The following is a 7126-nucleotide window of genomic DNA, read 5'->3' on the forward strand; positions in this document are numbered from 1 at the left end:
CTCTATTCCTAACGGGTTAATTTTTAATTACCCCTAACTACTCATTCAGTAACCTTGTAACACAGAATTAATACTGGTACCGATCACAATAAAGAGAATAACCTACAGTGTACCTAGGTCCGCTAGGATGACTGGCTAAGCTTTATATTACCAAATACTCATATAATGTTAGAACAAGAAGTCTACGATTTACTTCGTCAGATGACCGAAGACACTGTCTAAAGAATATTGGTATAATACAGTATTAAAATATTTAAAAGTCACATCAATCACATCAAGGTTATACACAGAGCAGAAATAATATATTTACCTGTCCAAACGGACAACGTTCCCCCTGGACGCCTTCCAAATGTTTCTCCTCGATATCTCTCAAAACTAGCTATTTATTATAAATCAGAATTCGCCTGGGGATACAAGGCGGTACCTCCCCCTATCATCTGATATTTCACCTCTACTAGAGTCGGTATATTTCTCTCTGATCGTCGCCAAATCACGGTCGTCGAAACCGCACTCGCAGAGGTATTACGTAACTACTCGCCACATGGCCTCCACAGCTGGACTAAGTGCATATTGGAATGCCCGATCGCGCGAAGTATTACGTAACAAGTTGCCCAGCTAGCTAAGTGCATTAGGAACTGCACACGGCCCTCTAACACAAGTAAAATCGCCACAGGCGAAAACAAATTAAGAGCATGTACCGTCACAGTCATTGCAGCAGTTTTGTCGCCAACATTGTTGTAGTTTGCCGCACACGGACGATTTTTTTATTGTAGATGGTGATTGTGTTGCCAACAAAATTGAACATGTTCGATCTCTTCAACAGTTATTATTATTATTATTATTATTATTATTATTATTTATTATTATTATTATTATTATTATTCCTGTCTGTTCGTTTAACTTCGTGGTTTACTTCATTAAAAAGAAAGAAAGAAAAGTTTTAATTAACGACGCACTCAACACATTTTTATTTACGGTTATATGGCGTCATACATATGGTTAAGGACCACACAGATTTTGAGAGGAAACCCGCTGTCGCCACTACATAGGCTACTCTTTCCGACTAGCAGCAAGGGATCTTTTATTTGCGCTTCCCACAGGCAGGATAGCACAAACCATGGCCTTTGTTGAACCAGTTATGGATCACTGGTCGGTGCAAGTGGTTTACACCTACCCATTGAGCCTTGCCGAGCACTCACACAGGGTTTGGAGTCGGTATCTGGATTAAAAGTCCCATGCCTCGACTGGGATCCGAACCCAGTACCTACCAGCCTGTAGACCGATGGCATAACCACGACGCCACCGAGGCCGGTACTTCATTACAATGCGTCAAGAGGTATGTGTTGTATTGCCTGTGACATTTTTGTACTGTATCGTAATGCACACACGTTCCATTCTGGGACTATCGATTTTGGCCAAACCATTGTGAATGAATCTATTTGTTTGATGGGTATTTCTCTCATATTCGTATATATGTAAACGTGTACGTCCAAATCGCCGGTTAGGTCATTTTCACAGTGCAAATAATTACAAATCAATTATTGGAATTACTGTTTAGTTGAGGTCCACGGGTTATTGTCGTCAGGTATAGTGTAAATACTGGGTTAAATACCCATGATCTCTTGCACAGCCAGGGATGTTATTTAGGTCATTGGGTGTGAGTGGGGTGGGGATGGGGGAGGGTGATGCAGTACCAAGTACTACGTGTAGTGTTTAACATCAAAGCGAAGTGTATTCCATATAATATTATGTGCACCTGAGTAACTGGAGAACTTTTATATAGTTCGGGGTGGGAGTGGAAAGGGGGGGGGGGGGCGTAGCCCAGTGGTAAAGCACTCGCATGATGTGCGGACGGTTTGGGATCGATCCCCATTGGGCTATTTCTCAGGGAAAGGCAAAATATTTAATTGCTCGATGGTGTTAACAATGGCCTGTTTACAATCATTCTCGTTGCACATTTTAGAATTTGAATTACGTATTCCTTAGCAGATTGTCTTCAAACAGTAGCAGCAAGCCAAAAAAAAAAAAAAAAAAAAAAAAAAAAAAAAAAAAAAAAATTTGTTTTGTTTAATCGTCTACAGGATGTAAAACATTTGGTAATTTTGACCTTGTCTTAGAGAGAAAACCAGCTACTGTTATTCATTAGTAGCAAGGGATTTTTTATATGCACCAATCCACAGACAGGATGGCACATACCACATCCTTTGATATACCAATCATGGTGCACTGCCCTAACCCCACCTAAAAAAAAAACCCACCCACAACAACAACAAAGAAACAAAACACCCAAACAAACCCCCCCCCCCCAAAAAAAAAAAAAAAAAAAAAAAAACACAACAAAAACAAAAAAAAAAAAAAAAAAACCCCCAAAACCTCCAAACAAACCAAAAAACAAAAACAAACCCAACAAAGAAACAAACAAATAACCAAATGGTTCAACCGACGGGGATCGATCCCAAACCAACCGCGCAACAAGCGGGCGTTTTACGACTGAGCTACGTTCCGCCCCTTTGTAGCAGCAAAGTCGATCATTGGAATGATATATGCATTATAAAAAAATTATAAAACTATTTAACAATTTTAAAATTTAATATTTTAAATATATATTACTTGTGAGTAAATGAACACACATTATTGTCATTTCCCTATAGGGTTTAACCTCGGGGGGGGGGGGGGGGGGGGTTGTAACCATTTTCAAACAAATTTCATATCCCTATGAGAAAGGTGATGCGGTATACATCAATGTTTTTCAGTGCATTAATTTACAACCTGTTTTTGTCTATTATCTAAATAAACAACTGAAAAAAAATGACCAAATCGATCGGAACCTATCGCTTTAATGGCGGCACGGATCGTCGGGCGTGGCGCGGGCGTCGTTGCATTACGACTGTGTAGGGTAGCCAATCAGATTGTTGTTTGTTGACTACGTAAATAGACCGGTGTCAGGGAAAAGCGGATTATTTTTTGAATGTCCGTGACATAACATTGTCTGTGTCGACAAGCAGGTGTGTGAACGCCACACATGGGAAAACGAGTTTTCTCTCACGAAGGACCGGCCTCGGTGGCGTCGTGGCAGGCCATCGGTCTACAGGCTGGTAGGTACTGGGTTCGGATCCCAGTCGAGGCATGGGATTTTTAATTCAGATACCGACTCCAAACCCTGAGTGAGTGCTCCGCAAGGAGGCTCAATGGGTAGGTGTAAACCACTTGCACCGACCAGTGATCCATAACTGGTTCAACAAAGGCCATGGTTTGTGCTATCCTGCCTGTGGGAAGCGCAAATAAAAGATCCCTTGCTGCCTGTCGTAAAAGAGTAGCCTATGTGGCGACAGCGGGTTTCCTCTCCAAATCTGTGTGGTCCTTAACCATATGTCTGACGCCATATAACCGTAAATAAAATGTGTTGAGTGCGTCGTTAAATAAAACATTTCTTTCTTTCTCACGAAGATGAGTGGAACGTTTTGAGGTTGCCTAACACCAAATCATTTGCCATCGGTGGTACTGTTAATTGTTTTGTTTTTTAATAAACCTGGAGCCTTAATTCACAAAGCTCTCTTAAGGTAACACACCAGCATTTGTCGTGTCGTTACCTGTTGTAGCAGCTTAATATAATACGGTTTAGGAAATAGTTCCTCATCAAAAATACTAAAAAAAAAATTGATATAGTTTTTAAAATCCTTCTTTAGTGGTTACACGAGGGTTGACTTTTGTAGTATATATAGTTAAATAACCCATTGGTTTGAAGTTACTTGTTATATGTAGTACTAACTAATAACAACTGTACAAATGGTATGGTGCCACTTGTATAACCGACACACGAGGCGGTGGTCAGGCATAGGGGCGGTTAACTGAAATATTTCTTGGTCGACCTATGTTAATTTTTCTACACCGTACTTGTTAGTTGAATGCACTCCCTAAAATTAGTAGTTACACAACTCTCTCAATAGTATTGTATTTTTCACAGAATATATTCTGACATAGAAATTGCATTGGACTGCATAGAGTAAAAAAATGAAGGAAATGTTTTATTTAACGACGCACTCAATACATTTTATTTACGGTTATATGTCGTCAAACATATGGTTAAGGACCACACAGATATTGAGAGAGGAAACCCGCTGGGCTACTCTTTTTCGATTAGCAGCACGGAATTTTTTTATATGCACCATTCCACAGACAGGGTAGTATATACCACAGCCTTTGATATACCAACACAGATAGGTTCAGACCGGAAGAGTGCAGTATGGACATAGATCATAGTTATCTTCCAATTTGGTTGACTAATTTCAAAATCTTTCCCAGACGACACTGTGTAGGTAGGAGGAGATATGTAGAAGAAAACAATAACTGTTTATTGCATGAATAAATTACAACAATTGATTAAGTCATTGCATTGCCCAATGGAAGGCACAAAGGTGGGCGTTTTAACGCAGCCTCTATATAGCCTAACGTCAAAGGTGATGTCCCGATACTTACTGAGCGTTGCTTTAATATGTTATCATTGGAATGCATTAGTGACAAAAACTATAGACATTTATCTGGTCTTCATATCTTGCTAATGTATACAGTGATTGCGAGTTATATTAAATTACACACACTATACATACACAGCACACACACACACACACGCTATGAATATAAAATACATATATATTGTATAGTAATTTTTGGGAGGGCAAAAACGTGTGTAACCCCCCCCCCCCCCCCCCCCCACACACACACACACACACACACACACTCGCTCAAAAAATGCCCCCTATCTTGCATTTACGTTTATTGACACAAACATGACTCTTGGATCAGACAATCGATCATGTTGGTGATATTAATTTAAAATTCTTGTCTCTAAGTGTGTTGATCTTTTCGCTATATCCACCCGCACACTTGAACTCATTCCAGTGATATATGTACGTACATTAATAACCCTTGAGAAGGTCACGTGTTGACGCCAGCGCCCTCTTTGAATAGAGTTGTGCTCTTCGAGTGAATATTTAAAAAAAAAAACCCAACAAGAACAAAACATCATTTGCGGTCATTGGTAACTGTTTGTTATTGTAACCGCTAGTTGCAGGTTGCTTAGGGATTGGCATTTTAATTGTAAGCTTGGGTTAGTTTTTAAAATTTTATTTTATATAAACATTGCAGTGCAGTATTAATTAAAAGGACAGATTTGATGTTAAAGCCACTTTAAAATACAAAACAAAAGAGCAAAATAATACATTAAATATAATAAAGAAAACAAAGAACGAAAGAAAGAAGAAAGAAAGAAAAATACAGAAAAAGTTATGTAGAATAATTATTTATAACTGGTACACATTGCTTGCTTATATCATCATCGTCGTCGTCGTCGTCGTCGGTGGTGGTATAAATATGTTTAGAGGGTCGTGTGTAGTGGGCGCAACACAACGAAGATAGGTTTATCGGTAGTGGAGCAGGGAGGTGTCAAACCGTATTAGGGAGGACATACTTATATGTTTAGAGGGTTGTGTGTAGTGGACGCAACACAACAAAGATAGGTTTATCTGTAGTGGAACAGGGAAATGTCAAACAGTATCAGGGAGGACATACTTATATGTTTAGAGGTTTGTGTGTAGTGGACGCAACACAACAAAGATAGGTTTATCGGTAGTGGAGCAGGGAAATGTTAGATAGTATCAGGGAGGACATACTTATATGTTTAGAGGGTCGTGTGTAGTGGACGCAACACAACAAAGATAGGTTTATCGGTAGTGGAACAGGGAAATGTCAAACAGTATCAGGGAGGACATACTTATATGTTTAGAGGGTTGTGTGCAGTGGACGCAACACAGCAAAGATAGGTTTATCTGTAGTGGAGCAGGGAAATAAATGTCAAACAGTATCAGGGAGGACACACTTATATGTTTAGAGGGTTGTGTGCAGTGGACGCAACACAGCAAAGATAGGTTTATCTGTAGTGGAGCAGGGAAATAAATGTCAGACAGTATCAGGGAGGACACAGTTATATGTTTAGAGGGTCGTGTGTAGTGGACGCAACACAACAAAGATAGGTTTATCGGTAGTGGAACAGGGAAATGTCAAACAGTATCAGGGAGGACATACTTATATGTTTAGAGGGTTGTGTGCAGTGGACGCAACACAGCAAAGATAGGTTTATCTGTAGTGGAGCAGGGAAATAAATGTCAAACAGTATCAGGGAGGACACACTTATATGTTTAGAGGGTTGTGTGTAGTGGACGCAACAGAACGAAGATAGGTTTATATGTAGTGGAGCAGGGAAATGTCTAACACTATCAGGGAGGACATACTTATATGTTTAGAGGGTTGTGTGTAGTGGGCGCAACACAACGAAGATAGGTTTATCTGTAGTGGAGCAGGGAAATGTCAAACAGTATCAGGGAGGACATACTTATATGTTTAGAGGGTTGTGTGTAGTGGACGCAACAGAACGATGAAAGTGACGTATGCTTTGAATTGGAATTTTAATGTGCACCAGTTTTGTTTGCAACAGAGTATTCAAAACTTTCGTAATAAAAATCTGTAATGTTAATGTGGTTTCAACCGAATTTATTATTATTAAGATAGTTTTAGAACAATATGGCAAACAGCGTGCAATGTCCTGGGCAGAAGCTATTTTACAGAATACAGGAAAACTAAGAACACATTGTTAAAGAACAATTATTGTGTTGAGCGATATGTGTCTAATTGAATGCCTGAAGTACCTTTGCGAAATTTTGACCTGGTGTTGTTCCAATTCGGTTAGAGACCGGCCGATATGAGAATCTGCTGGCGGGTCAACGATTCTGACCTATATGTAATGAGAAATATTTTTATAAACACGCGAGTGTAATAATTTCTTTATTGAATTAAAGATATTTTATTGCATATAAGGTACAAATGGTTTGGGCACATGCTATCCAACTTACGAGGCCCTCTCCTAATAAAATACAATAATGACAATATGTCAATATGAAAATAACTGCGACCACAACTATTACAAGAAAAGAATATACAATATTTTTTTTTAAATATTCAAAGAGAAGTATATTATCCACATTATTCAAAATATATATATATATATATTTTTATGAATAACAATCTAGGACCATGTCAAAACGTCTCAAACGTAACTAGAAATAGATGACGA

Source organism: Gigantopelta aegis, chromosome 7 (genome assembly GCF_016097555.1).
Source record: "Gigantopelta aegis isolate Gae_Host chromosome 7, Gae_host_genome, whole genome shotgun sequence".
Lineage (NCBI taxonomy): Eukaryota > Metazoa > Mollusca > Gastropoda > Neomphalida > Peltospiridae > Gigantopelta > Gigantopelta aegis.